Here is a 19,241-nt window from a genome sequence, read left to right as displayed (position 1 = left end):
TTCTTTTTTAATTTTTATTTTTTTAACTTTCCAGTCCCGCCAGTATGGGAAGGTGGTCTAGAGGGTGAATGGGATGGAGCTGAGGAAGCCAATCTTGGATATCTGTCATAGACCTAAAGAAGATGCAATCATTAAAAAGATATGCTAGTCTCAACCTTTGTTGTTCATGGCACACGTGGAAAATTATAAAGTTCGTGCTTCACACAAGGGCAAATGGGCTCTTTGGAAGGAAGTGACTATTGCACATTGTGACTTGAGTGTTATGCTCCACATCCTTGCAAGAGATCTTCTATGTGGGAGACTTGTCTTTTTCTTCCCATTTTTTTAGACCATCACTTGTTTACATCAGTATGGACTCATGATTCATTTTGTGCTTTGGGTTATAAGTACTAATTTGTTTATTTTATTGCTCAAATTATTTTAGCTTTGACCCTTGGAACCTCTTTCAGTTGGCTCCTGTGTCTTTTTTGACATATGCCCATCAATTTGGTTTCTATTGTTTGAGGTGTGTGTGTGCTTGTGTGTGTGATCATGTGTGTGTGTTTGTCTTTCTGTGTGTGTGTGTAGCACTTTGTTACTTTCCAGCACCACAAGGTATTCTAGGCTTACCTTGCACGTTCCCCACCCCAGCCCTAAAATGGTTCAAGGATCTCTAGTTCTTTTGTTGAAGAATGATACTAGGAACGAAGACTGATTTGGGCACTTATTACCATTCTTTGACTTTTGATCTTTCTGTGGCTTTTTATGTTTAGGTATATGTCTTGTATACATCATATACCTAAATTTAAAAAAAAAATTATAGTCTTAAATCTTGGTCTTTCAGTTACAGAATTTACTCTTTGTTTGCTGTGATTGGTCATATTATGACTCATTTTTGTCATGCTTTGATTTGTCCCATTTCTGTGTTTGGTTTTGCTCTTTGATTTTTGTGTTGTTTTATTCCTCCTTCCCTATTTTTTTAATTGATTAACTTTGCTTATGTTCCTTCTGTTTCATTCTATTTTCACATCTACTGGTTTGAAAATTACATGCTCTATGTATCTTCTTTTAGTAGTTACTTCAGATGTTTGGTTGTTTTTTGTTGTTGTTGTTGTTTTAACCTGCATTTAACTCAACAAAATCTGAAGTTAATATCTTTACCTCATTCTGAGACAATATGAAGACCTTAAGATTCTTTAAATGTGATTACTACCTCTCATATCTTAATCTATTACTGACCTATATTTTAACATTTACATATTTTCATATGCACTGTACTATGGTTGTGTACATTCAGTATTTAATTAGCTTTGCCCATATATTTCCAAATATCTTTCTTCACTAGTCTTTCTTGTATCTTGCATTTTCTATCTTCAGTCATTTTTCTTCTGAGTTATATCCTTTAGAATTTCACTTAGGGAGGATGTTTTGATGTTAAACCTTGTCAGTTTTTGTTTTCTAACAATGTCTTTATTTTGTTTTATTTATTGATATTTCATGATTCAGCGGGTGACTGGGCCATGAAGCCAAGGTTAAAAAGCAGCTGGGTGCCACCCCGGGAAGAGACCAGTGCATGATTTGAGGTCGCTGAGAATAGACAACATACACACCAGGCTTACGTGTTACCACATTTATTTACAGCAATAGAGGAAGAGGTAGTGCACAAATTCCAGCCCTTGCAATGCATCTATCCACCAGATATGGATATAGATATAGATAGATGCAATACATCTATCCATTGCCAGCCCACTCAGGCAATGTAGTGGCACCCATCCAACTTCACATTGCAGAGGAGGGACCCCACACTCTGCCTTGAGGTCTAAAATACAGAAAGCAGGAGCATGCCTAAGAGTCACTGATGCTTAGTGTATGTGGACATCAAACCTAGACCTTGGGAAGATATTCTTCCATAAGATGACAAGTCCAGCACAGACTATGAACACTCTCTCTCTCAGAAAGGAAATGCTGTGGTCTCGAGACCACTCTTACACGGCCAAGCAGGGGATGAGGAGTTGATCATGACTGCCTTTCCTTGAAATCAGTTTTGCTATGTACAGAATCTAGATTGACAGCTTTTCCTCTCAGACATTGATATATAATTTTACACTTTTGGGGGCTTCAATTATTTGCTGTTGAAAAGTTAGATATGAATCTGCTTATCTTTCCTTTGAAGATGACCAGTCTTACTTTTCTGACTGCTTTTAAGATTTGTTTTCTCTTTGTCTTTGGCATTCTGAAATTTCACAGTGATTTGTCTGTGGATAGATTTCTTTATTATTTTCCAATTACGGATTTCATTGGGCTTTCTTGATCTGAGGATTGGTGTCTTTCCCCACTGCTGATAAACTCTCAGCCATTATCTTTTAACATATTTCTTCCACTCTTTTTTCTACTGCCTCTTTCTGGTACTCTGATAAAATCTTTGTGAATCATTCTTATTCTATTTTCCATGTATTTGAAACTTCCTTACTCTATGTTCCATGTTTCTTAAATCTCTCTCTCTTGTATTTTCCATGTGTTTGTTTTTATGGACTACCTTTTTTTCCAATTTTTTTAAAAAGATTTTATTTATTTATTTGACAGAAAGAGATCACAAGTAGGCTGAGAGGCAGGCAGGGAGAGAGGAGGAAGCAGGCTCCCCGTGGAGCAGAGAGCCCGATGTGGGGCTTGATCCCAGGACCCTGGGATCATAACCTGAGCCGAAGGCAGAGGCTTTAAACCACTGAGCCACCCAGGCGCCCTTATGGACTACCTTCTAACTGATTTTTTCAGGTATAATTTCAAGTTGACTGATTTTTTCTACTTACTATAGACTTAACCCATTGAGTTGTCATTTGCACGTAAATATTTTACTTATTTATTTTTTTTAAGTAGGTGCCACACCCAATGTGGGGCTAGAACTCATGACCCTGAGGGCAAAGGTTGCATCCTCTACCGACTGAGGCAGCCAGGTGCCCCATCATTTATTATATATTTAATTTCTAGAAGTTGTACGGTTCTTTTTCAGATCTTCTTGGTCATTTTTTATAGACTTCTTCCCTCCAGGATATTTTTTCAGATTTCCCCAAGCAACTCTTCAATTCTCAGCAGACACTGACTGGTGTCCTCTACATTTAACTCCATTTTGACATTGTCTACCTAGAGAGTAGTGTCAGATATCATAGATTAAGGACTTAGTCCCAGAAGACTGCCCCCACTCTAGATAGCAATTACAAGGTTTATCTTGTCACCTGTGCTGCTAACTGCAGCTATAAATCAGAGGTTCTCACAACCCCTCCTTGGGTTTTGACTAATTTACCAGAGTGGGTCATAGAATTCAGGAAACCAGCTAATTGACTAGATTAATCATTTATTACACGGGGTATTAAAGGATACAAATAAATAGTCAGATGAAGAGATACATAAAGGGAAGTTTGAAAGAGTCCTAAACACAGAAGCTTCTGTCCCCATGGAGTTTGAGGTGCACCACCCTTCCAACACATGGATGGATTCTGGTTTGCCAATCTGGAAGCTCTCCAAATCTCTTACTTTTCAGTTTTTATGGAGGCTTCATTACATAGGCATGATTGATTAGATAATTGGCCACTGGTGATTGAACTCAATCTCTAGCCTTTCTTTCCTCCCCAGAGGTCTGGGGGTAAGGCCAAAAGTTCCAATCCTCTAATTACCTGATTGGTTTCCCTGGCAACCAGCTTTCATCCTTAGGGGCTTTCCAAAAGTCTCCTCATTAGCATAAACTCGTAGGGTTGAAAGGGGCTTGGAATAAATAGCAAGACACCTTTATTGCTCTTACCATTTAGGAAATTCCAAGAATATTAGAAACTCTGTGCCAGAAATGGGGAAAAGGACCAAATATAGATAGATATATGTAAATATATATATATTTCTTATTATAAATCACAATATAAATCATAATATAACCTCCCCATACACTTATATTGTTTAAGTTTCTATTTTATTTCTATTTTTATTTAAACACCCTATGGCTAGTATTCTGTTTCTGAAAATTTGAATGCCTAAAGTCTGAGTGGGCTAGGTATTAAAATTTTGCTGACTGAATTCTGCTTGTTTTCCGTCACAATGTCCTATTTTTTTATGTTTTAACATTTTTAAAAACTGTTATTTCCCTTGCTTTCATTTTCTTAATTAATCGGTTTCCCCATTCCTTTTTAAGCCAGTTTTAGATTTACAGAAAAATCAACTGGAAAGTACTAAGAGTTCCCAAATCATCCTTTATCCCTTGCCCCAATTTCCCTTATTATTAAGATTTTGCATCAGTGTGCTATATTTGCTACAATTATTGAGCCAATATTGATATATTATTATTAACTGAAGTCCATAGTTTCATTAGGGTTCACTCGATGTATACGTTCTATGAGTTTTGATGAATGTATAATGACATGGATCCACCATTATATTATCATACAGAATAGTTTTACTGACCCAAAATTCCTTGTGCTCTTTTTTTTTTTTTTTTTTAAAGAGAGAGATAGCACACATGCAAGGGGTAGGGAAGAGGGAGGGGCAGAGATTCTAGAGAATCTCAAGCAGGCTCCACACTTAGTGCATTTGATCTCACAACCCCGAGATCAGGACCCGAGCTGAAATCAAGAGTTGGATGCTTAACAAATTGAGCCGCCCAGGAGTGCCATCTTGTGCTCTACTAATCCTACCCTCCCTCCTAGAAGACTTGGAAGCCATTGATCTTTCCACTGTCTTTTCTGGAAAGTTTTACCTTTTCCAGAATGTCATATTTCTATAATATGTAATTCTGTAATATCTTTTGCAGATTTGCTTCTTTCACCTAGCAATATGCATTTATGTTTCCTCCATGTTCTTTTGTGGCATGATAGTTCTTTTCTTTTTTTAGTGGTAAATAATATTCCATTGTCTGGATGTACCACATTTATTTATCCATTAATCTGCTGAAGGACATCATGCTTGCTTTCCAGCTTTGGTAATTACGACTAAAACAGCCATAAGTAGCTGTGTGAAGGTCTTTGTGTGGCATTAAGTTTTCAGCTCATTTAAGTAAATGCCACAAAGTGCAATTGCTGAAGAGTATGGTAAAAGTATGCTAAGAAACTTCCAAACTGTTTTCCAAAGTGGCTGTACCTTTTGTATTCCCACCAGTGATGAACAAGAATTGCTGTTGCTATACAACCTTGCCAGTGTTTTGGATTTTAGCCACTCCAACAGGTATATAATGGTATTTCATTGTTGTTTTAATTTGCCTTTCCCTAATGGCATATAATGTTGAATGTTTTTTCATATGTTTATTTGCCATATGTATGTATGTATATCTTCTTTTATAAGGTGTATATTCAGATTTTTGGCCATTTTTAAATTATGTTGTTTCTTATTATTGTTTTAAGGGCTCTTTTTGTATTTCAGATAATCCACCATCGTATATGTGTTTTGCAAATACTTTCACCTAGTCTGTGAATTGGAGACTTTTATTCTCATAACAGTATCTCTCAGAAATTTTAAATTTTAATGAAGTCCAGTTTACCTAATTTTTCTTTTTTTTTCAAGATTTTATTTATTTATTTGACAGATCACAAGCAGGCAGAGAGAGAGAGGAGGAAGAAGACTCTCTGCTGAGCAGCGAGCCCTACGCAGGGCTTGATCCGAGGACCCTGAGATCACAATCTGAGCTGAAGGCAGAGGCCTAACCCACTGAGCCACCCAGGTGCGCCTACCTAATTTTTCATTCATGGATTCTTTTTGGTGTTGTGTCTAGAAAATATCACCAAACCCAAGGGCACCTGGGTGTTTTTCTATGTTATCTTCTAGGAGTTTCATAGTTTTGTATTATACCTTTAGGTCCATGATCTATTTTGTGAATTTATTTTTGTGAAAGGTATAAGGTCTATTTTTAGATTCCTGTTCTGCTTCTTGTTCTAGCACCATTGTTGAAAAGACTATCTTTAAAACATTGAATTGCCTTTGCTCCTTTTTCAAAGATCAGTTGACTGTAATTGTCTTGGCCGATTTCTGGGGGTGGGGGGGCGTTGGTTAAGGATTTTATTTATTTATTTAGATTGTGTGCAAGTCTTGGGGAGGGGCAGAGGGAGATGGAGAGACTCTCAAGCAGTCTCTTTGCTGAGCAGAGCCCAACCTAGGGCTCCATGACTCTGAGATAATGATCCACTCTGAAATCAAGAGTCAGATGCACTTAACCAACTGAGCCACCAAGGACCCCCTATTGCTGGATTCTTTATTCTGTTCTATTGGTCCATTTGTCTATACTTTCACCAAAACTATGCTATATTGATTATGATCTCTTTATACTAAGTCTTTAGGTCAGTCCTCCAAATCTATGCCTTTCCTGGGTCTTAGTTTCTCCAATATTCTCCAAATATTGGTAAACTGATTTTAGAACCGGTTTATCAATATTTGCAAAATAACTTGCTGGAATTTTCATTATGGTTACATTGAATCTAAAAGTCAAGTTGAGAAGAACTGATATTTTGACAATATTGAGTCTCCTTATTCATCTACATAAAATATATCCCCATTTATTTAGATCGTCTTTGATCACTTTCATCAGAGTTTTGTAGTTTTCTTTGTGTATGTCTTATACATTTTTTGTTAGAGTTATACATATTTCTTTTTTGTTGTGAAGGTAAATGGTATTATATTTTTAATATCAAATTCCAGTTGTTTATTTATGGCATATAGAAAGCAATTGACCTTTGTATATTAACCTTGTAGATTGCAACCTTGCTATAATTGCTAATTCGTTTCAGGATTTTTGGTCAATTTTTTTTTTAATTTTCTAAAAAGACAGTCATATCACCTGCAAACAAAGACAGTTTGATATCTTCTTTCCCAACCTGTTTACTTTTTTCCTTGCCTTATGACATTACTAGGACTTCCAGTACAATTTTTAAAAAGGAATGATGAGAGGGGACATTCTTGCCTTGTTCTTGTTCTTAGCGGTAAAACTTTTAGTTTCTCACCATAAAGTTTGATGTTAGTGGTCAATTTTTTGTAGATCTTCCTTATCAAGTTGAGCAAGTTTCCCTCTAGTCTTAGTTTGCTCAGAGTTTTTATAATGAATGGGCATTAGATTTTGTCAGATGTTCTTTCTGTATCGATATGGTCATGTGAATTTTATTTTTAGCTGTTGTCATGAATTACATTCATTAGTTTTCTTTCCTTTTTTGTTACTGTGACAAACTTTATTATATTCAGAAATATAAGCATTCTGAAACAAACATTTCAGGTTTTGGCTGACATATCATTCAGTTGTTTGCTTTGCTGAAATACCTTCAACTCTCCCTCATAGAAATTGGATAAGATTCCCAGACAAGCTTGAGCAAGAGAGCAAATACAAATACACAGCAGTTTAGAAATATCCCAGTTTCTCTGAGATTCTAGAGTTAAAATAAACAACAAAAATTCACGGAACTAAAGATGGAAGAATTAATTTGTTACAGGATTGTATCTTTTTCTTTTCTTTTTTTTTTAGTTTGTGTGTAGTTGATGCGCAATGTTACATTAGCTTCAGGTGAACAATACAGTGATTGGACAAGTTTATATATTATAATGTGCTCACCACAATTGTAGCTACCATCTGTCACCATGTAATACTATTACAATATCATTGACTATATTCCTTATGCTGTGTATTTTATTCCCATGACTTATTCATCCCATAACTGGAAGTCTGTCTTTCCCTCTCTCCTTCACCCATTTTGCCCATTCACCTACCTTCTTCCCCTCTGGCAACTATCAGTTTGTTCTCTGTATTTTAAGATCTGATTCTGCTTTTTGTTTATTCATTTTATTTTTTTAGATTCCATATATGAATGAAATCATATGGTATTTGTCTTTCCCACTCTGATTTATATCACTTAGCATAATATCCTCTAGGTCCATCCATGTTGTCATCAATGGCATAATCTCATCCTTTTTTATGGCTGAGTAATATTTCATCACACCCACCCACACCCACACACACACACACACCCCACATCTTCTATATCCATTTGTCTGTGGATGGACATTTAGGTTGCTTCTGTAACTTGGCTATTCTAAGTAATGCTGCAGTTAACACAGAGGTGCATATAAGTTTTCAAATTAGTGATTTTGGATTTTTTTTGGTAAATGACCAGAAGTGGAATTATTGGATTACATCCTATTTCTTTTTTTTAACTTTTTGAGGAATCCCCATACTGTTTTCCACATTGGTGACACCCATTTACATTCCCTCCAATGGCATACAGGTGTTCATTTTTCTCCATATCCACATCAACACTTGCTACTCCTTGTGTTTTAGATTTTAGCCATTCTGACAAGTTTAGGGTGATATCTCATTGTGGTTTTAATTTGCATTTCAGTGGTGGTTAGTGATTTTCAAAATCTTTTTATGTGTCTTTTGGCCATCTGTATGTCTTCTTTGACCATCTGTATGTCTATTCAATTTCTCTGCTCATTTTTAAATTTTTATTTATTTTTTTCAGCGTAACAGTATTCATTGTCTCTGCTCATTTTTAAATCAGATTATTTCTTTTTTTTGGTGTTGAATTGTACAAGTTCTTCATATATTTTGGTTATTAACTCTTAGGGATGTATCATTTGTAAATACCTTCTCCCATACAGAAGATTGCCTTGTTGTTTTGCTGATGGTTTCCCTTACCATTCAGAAGCTTTTTATTTTGATGTAGTCCTAATAGTTTCTTTTTGCTTTTGTTTCCTTTGCCTCTGGAGATATATATAGAAAAATGTTGCTACAGCTAATGTATGATTTCAGATATCACATTTAAATCTCTAATCTATTTTGAGTTTATTTCTGTGTATGGTGTTAGAAAGCAATCCAGTTTAATTTTTATACATGTAGCTGTTCAGTTTTACAGTATCATTTGTTGTAGAGACTGTCTTTTCTGCATTGTATATTCTTGCCTCCTTTGTCATAGATTAATTGACCATATAAACTTGAGTTTATTTCAGGGCTCTCCATTCTATTCCATTGAGCTATATGTCTATTTTCATGCCAGTACCATACTGTTTTGATTACTGCAGCTTTGCAGTGTATCTTGAAGTTTGGGACTGGGATACCTCCAGCTTTGTTCTTCTTCCTCAAGCTTGCTTTGGTTATTTGTGGTCTTTTGTGGTTTAAAATTTTGTGGTCCAAATTTTAGAGGAATTTGTTTTAGCTTTGTGAAAAATGCAGTTGATACTTAGATAGAATTGCATTGAATCTGTAGATTGCTTTGGGTAATATGGACATTTTAATTATATTAATTCTTCCAGTCCATGAACATAGGGTGTCTTTCCATTTGTTTGTATCATCTTCAATTTCTTTCACCAGTGTTTTATAGTTTTCAGAGTACATATCTTTCACTTCCTTAGTTAAATTTATTCATAGGCATTTTATTCTTTTGGGTACAATTGTAAATCGGATTGTTTTCTTAATTTCTCTTTCTACTACTTGTCATTAGTGTATAGAAACACTACCATTTCAATACAATTTCTGAGTATTAATTTTGTATCCTGAAACTTTACTAAATTCATGTATTACTCCTAGTAGTTTTTTGGTATAGTTCTTTCTATATATAGTATCATGTCATCTACAAATTGTGACATTTTTATACTTCATTTCTCAATTTGGATGGCTTTGATATCCTTTTCTTATCTGATTGCTGTGGGTAGGATTTTCTGTATTATGTTGAATAGAAGTTGCAAGAGTGGACATCCTTGTCTTGTTCCTGATCTTAGGAGAAAAGCTCTCACTCTCATTATTGAGTATGATGTTAGCTGTGGGTTTTTCATATATGTCCTCTGTTATGTTGAGGTGTTCTCTCTAAACCCACTTTGTTTAGAGTTTTTGTCATGAATGGATGTTGAATTTTGGTGAGTATTTTTTCTGCATCTGTTGAGATGATCCTATGATTCATGATTTTTATCCTTCATTTTGTTCGTATTGATTGATTTGTAAATATTGAATTATTTTGGCATTGCTGGAATAAATCCCATTTGATTGTGATTGAAAAAATCCTTTAATGTATTTTTGAATACCATTTGCTAATATTTTGTTGAGGATTTTTGCATTTATGTTCATATTGACCTGTAGTTTTCTTTCCTTTCTTTTCTTTTTTCTCTTTCTTTCTTCTTCATCTTCTCCTCCTCCTCCTCCTCCTCCTTCTTCTTCTTCTTCGTCTTTGTATTCGTCTTCATCTTCATCTTTGTCTTCTTCTTCTTCAATGTTTTTGTCTGTTTTTGGTATCAGGATAATGCCAGCCTCAGAGAACATGTTTGGAAGTTCTCTTTCCTCTTCTATTTTTTGGACTAGTTTGGGGAAAATAAGTATTAACTCTTCTTTTAAAGTTTGGTAGAATTCACCTGTGTCCTCTGGTGCTGAACTTTTTTTTTTTTAACTGTAGTTTTCTTATTGTTCATTCAAATTTGTTGCTAGTAATTGATCTGTTTCGATTTTCTATTTCTTCCCAATTCAGTTTTGGAAGATTTTATACTTCTAGGAATGTATCCATTTCTTCTGGATTGTCCAATTTGTTGGCATATAATTTTTCATAGTATTCCCTCATAATCCTTTGTTTTAATTTATGTGGTGTCAGTTTTTAGTTCTCTCTCATTTCTGATTGTATTTATTTGGTTCCTTTATTTTTTTTTCTTGGTGAGTCTGGCTAAGAGTTTATCAATTTTGATTTTCTTTTTAAAGAACCAACTCTTGGTTTCATTGATTTTTTTTATTGTTATTTTAGTTTCTATCTCATTTGTACTCTGATCTTTATTCTTTCTTTCCTTTTACTCACCTTGGGCTTTGATAATTGCTCTCTTTGTGGTTCCTTTCAATGTAAGTTTAAATTTTTTTTTTTTGGAATTTTTTCCTTTTTCTTGAGGTAAGCCAGTATTGCTACATATTTCCCTCTTAGGACTGCTTTTGCTGCATCCCAACGACTTTGGACCCTTCTGTTTTCATTTTCCTTTGTCTCCTTGTATTTTTAATTTCTTTTTTTTATATTATGTTATGTTAGCCACCATATGGTACGTCATTAGTTTTTGATGCCATGATTTATTATTTGCATATAACACCTAATGCTCATTACTTTTTTGATTGCTTCATTGACCTATAGGTTGTTTAATATCATGTTGTTTAGCCTCCATGTGTTTGTATTTTTTCCAGTTTTTTTCTTCTGATTTGTTTCTAGTCTTAGTATCACTGATTAGAAAAGTTGCATGGTATAATTTTGATCTTAAATTTATTGAGGCTTGTTTTGTGACCTAACATGTGATTTATCTTGGAGAATGTTACATGTGCACTTGAAAAGAATATGTATTCTGTTGTTTTTGGATGGAATGTTCTGTATATATATCTGTCATAGGCAGCTAGTCTTTCAAAGACACTGTTTTCTTACTGACTTTATGCCTGGATGATCTATCCATTATGGGGTATTAAAGTTTCCTACTATAATTGTATTATAATCAGTTTCTTTCTTTATGTTCATTAATATTTATGTATTTAGGTGCTCCAGTGTTGGGTGCATAGATATTTATAATCATTATAATCACTTGTTGGATTAATCTTTTTATCATTATGTAATGCCCTTTTTTGTCTCTTGCTACAATCTTTTTTTTTAAGTCTATTTGGTCTGATATAAGTATTCCTACTTAAGCTTTTTTTCACTTTCATGTGCATGGGAAACATTTTTCCATTTCTTCACTTTCAGTCTGTTTGTGTCTTTAGGCATGAGGTGATTCTCTTTTAGGCAGAATATAGATAGGTTCTTTTTTTAATCCATTCTGCCAGCCTGTGTCTTTTGACGAGCATTTAGACCATTTACATTTAAAGCAATTATTGATGTGTATCTACATATTGCCATTTTGTTAGTTGTTTTCCAAGTTGTTTTTGTAGTTCTCAGTTCCTTTCTTCTTCTCTTGCTCTCTCTTTGTGATTAATGAATTTCTGCTGTGTTATGTTTCATTTTCTTTCTCTTTCTTTTTTGTGTATCTAGAATAGGTTTTGGGTTTGCGGTTACCATGTGGTTCATATATAATATCCTAAGTACATAGCAGTCTATATTAAGTACATAGCAGTCATTGAAGTTCAAAACACATTCTTAAAAAAAACAAAAACTTCTTTCTTTTTTTTCTTCCTTCCTCCAGGTTTTATGTATATGCTGTCATATTTTACATTTTTGTATTCATAATTCTCTTAGATCTAATTATGGCCATTTATTTCCTACCTCTTAAAGAAGTCCCTTTAATATTTCTTATAAGTCTGGTTTAGTGGTGATAAACTTTATCTTGTTTGTCTGAGAAAATCTTTATCTCTTATTCAAATATGAATGATAGTTTTGCCTGGTAGAGTATTCTTGGTTGTAGATTTTTTCCTTTCAGTACTTTGAATATATCACGCTACTCTCTTAGGGCTTAAAAAGTTTCTGCTGAAAAATCAGCTGATAGCCTCATGGGTTTTCCCTTATAGGTAACTTTTTGCTTCTTTCTTGCTGTTTTTAAAATTCTCTCTTTATCTTTAACCTTTAACATTTTAATTATTATATGATGGTGTGGACCTCCCCAGTTTCATCTTCCTTGGAGCTCTCTGTGTTTCTTGGACCTGGAAGCCTATTTTCTTCCCTAGGTTAAGGAAGTTTCCAGTTATGATTTATTCAAGTAAGTTTTCTACTCCTTTCTCTCTTTTTGTCCTTTTCTGGAACACTTAAAAGTGTTCTGGAACACTTGATGTTACCCAATAGATCCCTTAATCCATCCTCATTTCTAAAATTCTTTTCTCTTTTTGCTGTCTAACTTAAGTGCTTTCTATTACCCTGTCTTCCAGATTGCTGATATTTCTTCAGTATCTGCTAGTTTGCTGTTGATTCCCTCTAGTGTGTTTATTTCAGTTATTGAATTCTTCAACCCTGATTGGTTCTTTTTAATACTTTCTATCTCTATTGAAAGTCTCATTGAGTTCATCCTCTCTTCTCTCCAGCTTGCTGAGCATCTTTAGGATCACTACTTTAAATTTCATGTCAGGCATATTACTAATTTCTGTTTCACTTAGTTCTTTTTCAGAGGTTTTTGTCTTATTCTTTCTTTTAGAACATATTCTTCTGTCTCCCTATTTTGCTTCACCTTCTGTGTTTGTTTCTATGGATTAGACAGAACAGCTACTTCTCTTAAACTTGAAGGAATGGTCTTGTGTGTGATCATCCTCTATGTAGACTGTGTGTGCTTGGGGACTTTTGATGCCTGCCTGACACTGTGCCAGGCAAGGGCTGGGGGTTCTGGGCTTTCCACACAGTGGGCACTTTGTCAGGAAGGCTAAAGCTGAAGTGGGTGCTGATGAGGCATTCATTGATTTTTCAAATGTTGAACCAGCTCTGCATACCTGGCATCAATCCCACTTGGTTGTGGGGTATAACTTTTTTAATACATGGTGGGAATCAATTTGCTAATGTCTTCTTGAGGATTTGTATTTGTATTCATGAAAAAATATTGCTTTGTAGTTCTCCTTTTTTGTGATGTCTTTGGCTTTGTTTTTAAGGTAATGTTGGCTTCATAAAATGAGTTAAAAAGTATTCCTTCTGCTTTATTTTCTGGAAGAGATTGTAGAGAATTGTTATAATTCCTTCCCTAAATGCTTGGTAGAATTCACCAATAAATTCATCTGTGCCTTTCTGTTTGACAGGAATTAATTATTGATTCAGTTTCTTTAGTAGATACAGTCCTATTTAAGTAACATATTTCTCCTTGATGAGTTTTGGTAGATGTATCATTTAAGATTTTGGTCCATTTCATCTATATTACCAAATTGTGGGCATAAATGTGTTCATAATTTTTTTATTGTCTGTCTTATGTCCATGGGATCAAAGATCAGCTCCTCTTTCATTTCTGATATTAGTAATTTGTGTCTTTTCTCATTCTTAGTTGGCCTGGCTAGATGTGAAACATACTGCTGCTTGACCGGTACTGAATCCCTTAAAATATTTCTTCTAGAAACATTTCTTTCCTTCAGTTCAGCAAAGAAGTTATTTTTTTAAACAAGCACGTAGAAATTTCCTCTTGTGGAAGGCTCAAAGAAGGGAGTGATCAGCACAGCCACTTTCTCTTTCTAGGCCATAACATAATTCCTCAGGTGTACAAAGGCTGCTGCACTATCAGGGCATTGAAATTCTGATGAGGCTGGAACCATATTCCAAATTTTACAGGATGATTTTGTTGGATTCTAGAGTGTGGCATTTTTCTTTATGTCATTCTATTCTTGTTTGCATGGTTCTAAAGAGAAGTTGTAATGAAAAAGAGTGACATTCTTATACTTGGTCTTTCATAGTAAGGCTTTTCCCTCCTTTGGTATCTTTCAAATTGTTCTCTTTGTCTTTATTTTTCTGTGGTTTGGATATGTGCCAAAGTGTTGTTTTTTAAAATTTAATTTAATTTTTCAGTGCTCCAAGATTCATTGTTTATGCACCACACCCAGTGCTCCATGCAATACATGCCCTCCTTAATACCCACCACCAGGCTCACCACCCCCCCAACACCTTCCTCCCCTCCAATACCCTCAGTTTGTTTCTCAGAGTCCACAGTCTCTCAAATCAGAGACTCAAATCAGAGTCCCCCTCTGATTTCCCCAACTCACTTCTCTCCAACTCCCAATGTCCTCCGTGTTATTCCTTATGCTCCATAAGTAAGTGAAACCATATGATAATTGACTCTGTCTGCTTAGCTTATTTCACTCAGCATAATCTCTTCTAGTCCCATCCATGCTGATACAAATGTTCGGTATTCAGTGTAGATTTTTTGATATTTATCCTGCTTGCTGTTATCTGAGCTTCCTGGGTCTGTGGTTTAGTGTCTATCATCAATTTTGGAAACTCTTGGTCATTATTGCTTCACATATTTCTTCAATTATTTTCTCTCTTCTTCTCCTCCTTATTCCCATTATGCATATATTACACATTTTATAATTGTCCCAAGTTGTTGGATATTCTGCTTTTTCATTTATTTTTCTCATCGTATTTCAGTTTTGGAGTTTCTATTAATATTTCTTCAGTATCATTGATTATTTCCTCAGTAGTATCCAGTCTGTTGATGAGCCCATCAGAGGCATTCTTCATTTTTATTGTGGTGTTTCTGATTTCCAGTATGTCCATTTGATTCTTGGTTTGAGTCTCTTAACTCTTTGCTTACATTAACCATGTTCTTGCATCTTGCCCACTTTTCCCACTGAAGCTCTTGCCATATTAATGATAGTTGTTTTCATTTCTAGTCTGATCTTTCCAACATCTTTGCCACATCTGAGTCTGGTTTTGGTGCCCTCTCTGTCCCTTAAAACGTTTTTGGTTGAAAGCCAGGCATGATATACTATATAAAAGGAACTAAGGTGAATAGGCGTCTAACATGAGCCTTTATGGTTATGTGGTTAGGGGTTAGGCTGTGTTTACTTCTTGCTGTGGCCCTGTGTATCATAGGCAAAAATTTCCTTTGGTGTCCTTGTTTTTGTCTCTGCTGTTTTCCTTGGATTTCCCTAGAGATTTTTCTTAAATAAGATCTGGGATACACAGTTCTTTCTGTTGTATCCCCCTCTTATTATACAGAAGCCCTGCTGATGAAATGATAAGCTATTTAGGGGAGGGGAAGGATTCTCTAGTCTATGATCAGGTATCAGTCTTTTAGAGAGTCTGTGCCTCTGGTTGTGATCTCAGTTTTGGATTTTGTTGTTTTTGTTGTTGTTGTTTATTTCCTCTTTTGGTGAGATAGGAAGGCCAGAGTTGACTGGAGTTAGATATTTCCTTTCTCCTATATTGGTTAGACTGATAAAACCCTGGTTAGTTAGGCTCTGGTACAATAACTTATCTTGAGGTCAGGCCTTGTGAAAAGAAAAACAGAATTATCTAGGCCTACTTCAAAGTGGTTGTTATTTGCCAGAAGCAAGAGGAGATTTCTCTCCAGTTTTCACTGAGAGTCTGGTAAGGCTCTTGGAAGTAAAACTCACAAAAACTTTGGAGGCCTTCCTAAAGTTGGATCGCCCTCTGATTTTTAATTCTCAAACTTGCCTGCACTGAGCCTCCAGCAATTCATCAATTACAGATTAAGTTTTCCCATTCTCATTCTGGTCCTTGTAGAAGTTTCTGCTCCTGGGATTCTGCTTTGATAAGTTGTGATTGTCTGTATCTAACTGTCTGTTCAGTTGGAAGAGGGGGGTGGCAGTGACCTCAATCCCTTGGGGGATCTAAGAAGAATAGTTGATTTTTAGTTTGTCCAGCATTTTTCTTATTGTGAGGTCAGGAGTGAAGACTTTCAAGCTCCTTACATGCTAGACTGGAAACTGAAAATCCTTTGCTTTAATTTTCCTATATTACTTTAATTGTGCTTTATTTACATTCTAGACTATGGGATGGCTTACAAAACTGATTATATGCAGGTTTTTGAAATGGAAATTAGATGCTAAAGCTATGAAGAGAATGAAGCAAGAATGCTCTTCATATTGGCTATTACAATTCCTGTGCCTGAGCACTACTCTGGACCAGGGATTTCCTGCTAGTGAAATCAAAAGAGAGAATTATCATAGGTTACACAGTTATTTCTACCTTGCTGAGTAAGCGTACTAGTTTTTGAGTAAAGACAATATTCTCCTGCTTCTAAATTCTAAAGTACAAATTCCACATGGGATAAACAAGTGAAGCATTGAGCAACAGACATGTAACAGATACTGTTTTTAGCAATCAGCAGACACATATGTTATTTTACACAGCCCTTTTTTCATAATGACTTCTAGTAAAAGCTAACATTAATGTCTGACTCAGTGAAGGCAATTCTGAAAAGGTTCGTTTTAATATGCTCTACCTAAACATTGGTGTAAATGACACCAGGGTAGAACTTTTCAGCCCTCAAAGAATGAGTCGATGGTGTGGGAGTCTGCCTTTATAAAATTACATTTTTTTCTGTTGGACTTTAGTAGTTGGGTGTTTAGCAGGGGCCCAATACAGACACATTTTTTACTGAACACATTCCTAATAGACTGCAAAATAAAATATACCAGTTAGCAGATGGAGGTTGCAAATACCACCTTCATTACTTATATGGCTAATATTGGAAAATGTGGCTTTTAAGTGTTGGGCAAGAGGGCTCTCCGCTACTGAACCCCTACACATTATCAGGCAGCACTGGAGCAGGGAAGGCCCTTCACAAATGCTTAGGAGAAACAGAATACTTGCTCTTTTCCCAAGCGAAACTGAAGGAGTCTAGCTTATGCATACTCAGTTTCTTCTTCCAGATTCTCCAGTAAGATTAGCTAAGTATGGCAGAGAAAAGTCAAGATGTTTTGTCATTGAGATTCTTCTACTGGAAGCAAACATGGGGAGTAGGGAAGAAGCATTCACAAAACTACTATCTGAATAAGTGATTCAAGGCTGTACTCTTTGGCAAGAGCTTTAAAGCAATGGTTGCTGATTAAAGACATATTCATAATCTCAGTAACACTTATGGATGTCATATCTGTGTTTCTTTTTTTTCACTGTACAAAGTTTATTTGGTATTTCAGTTGGTATGTCAGTTGGTTACATTGTTTATATGTTTACATATAAATGTATATAAACAATGTCACATTGTTTATATGTCTTTCTTTTTCTATTATGTTACCATGTATACCATATTCTGATACACATAGGATACAAAACAAGATCCTTTAGAACAGCAATATTGAATTTATCTATTAGATCCCAGAATGTGATTGACTGGAGAAAAAAAAAGTTGGGCTGACATGTTGGGTGAAGGGATCAGAAGTTCTATAACACACAGTAAAGACTCATCTGGAATGAAGAACAACTACAGCATATGCAGCATTGGCAGTGGTGTCTTGAGGTGGTAGAACTATTTTACAGGAACCAATTTAGAACACACAAGATAAGGATCACCCAGTATCAGGTTATAGGGGCAGGGTTTCCTATTTATAACTTTGGGAAATCGGTATTTTTTCCTAGGCCTCTTACTATTACTACTTGAGTAACAGATCAGATAATAAGGACAACACACACAGCCTCCAACTAAAATCGTCTAGATAGTAAAGTAGCACAACATTAGAAAACTTTAACACTACAGCTATTTTTGGATCCCTCGAAGTGTATCTGCACTCTTCTTCAAATGGGTCTCTTCCTCAGGGGTCAAATTCACCTTCACCATGTTTGAGATTCCATTCTGTCCCAAGATGCAAGGAACCATAAGGAAGAACCATAAGGAAGATCCATAGTGATCCTTAATCATTGTGGAAATTGGATGCATCCAACCTAAGATTCTTCATTATACTTTCTGCCAAGTCTGCCACAGACAGTCCAGTGACCCAGGATGTGTAGCCTTTCAATCTGATCCCCTCATAGGCACAATCAACTGCCTGTCTGTGAACCTGTTTCCACTGTTCCTTATCTGCATCTGTGCCTAAGTCAGGGGCAGATTCCTCAGGAAAACACCAGCAACATTTATTCTACTCCATACAGGTACTGTAGAGTCTCCGTACTCCCCAAGGAACCACCCATGACAGCTTAATGGGTGAATTCCAATAAGTATTGGAACTGGACTGAATCCAGATTTCAACCACTTCCAGTAACACAGTTTTTGGGAAAGTACTTATCTTCCAAGCCACATAGGTCAAGATATCCACTGGGATGGAAACAACAAGCGACTTACAGTTTGGGCTATATTTTACAATATTAAGGATGTTGGATTTAAAGATGCTCACATTATGCTGGATCAAATTAGGATGGCTTTCTCCCTCTTGCTGACATGCCCCATCTGTGATAACCAGCTTAGAGTTTGCAGTCATATTATAGTGTTTGCCAGAGACAATTTTTGGTGTTCTAAGGAAAAGGCTGCTATGTTGGAGAACTACCATCTCTCCCTACAGTTTGTCTTCCATGACATCAACAAGAGCAAGTTCATCTGCCAAGTCCTTCATTAAGATGCTGACAATACCAACCCCAACAACTGTAATCTTATTATAGTGGTACAGTCCTCCTTAAGAGATTCTGAATCAGCTGATCATGAAGAGTTGCCATGTTGGACTTCGAACCAAAAGGAATTGGTAGTGCATGTTGGGTGGGCGTTGGTGGCATGTGGCATTGGGTCTGGACTTGGTGGCAGTGGCTCCAGTACTCTGTCATATCTGCATTTCTGTTATGAAAGTTGAGAGGTTTAAGCGGTTGGTTACTCAGATGGAGTGCCACCCCACCTTGGCTTGAGCGTGTAGGCAGGATTACCTGTGAGCAAAATGAAATCCCTCTTAAAGAAGCATGAGCTAG

The 19,241-nt window shown here is 35.8% G+C and overlaps 1 pseudogene; it reads right to left on the bottom strand.

The window, feature by feature from the left end:
- Nucleotides 1–18,048: 18,048 nt before the first annotated feature.
- LOC123947164 lies at nt 18,049–18,998 on the bottom strand (annotated as a pseudogene).
- Between the last annotated feature and the right edge of the window lie 243 nt (nt 18,999–19,241).

This window comes from Meles meles, chromosome 7 (genome assembly GCF_922984935.1).
Source record: "Meles meles chromosome 7, mMelMel3.1 paternal haplotype, whole genome shotgun sequence".
Taxonomy (NCBI): Eukaryota; Metazoa; Chordata; class Mammalia; order Carnivora; family Mustelidae; genus Meles; species Meles meles.
This window is presented reverse-complemented; position numbering and strand designations above follow the sequence as displayed.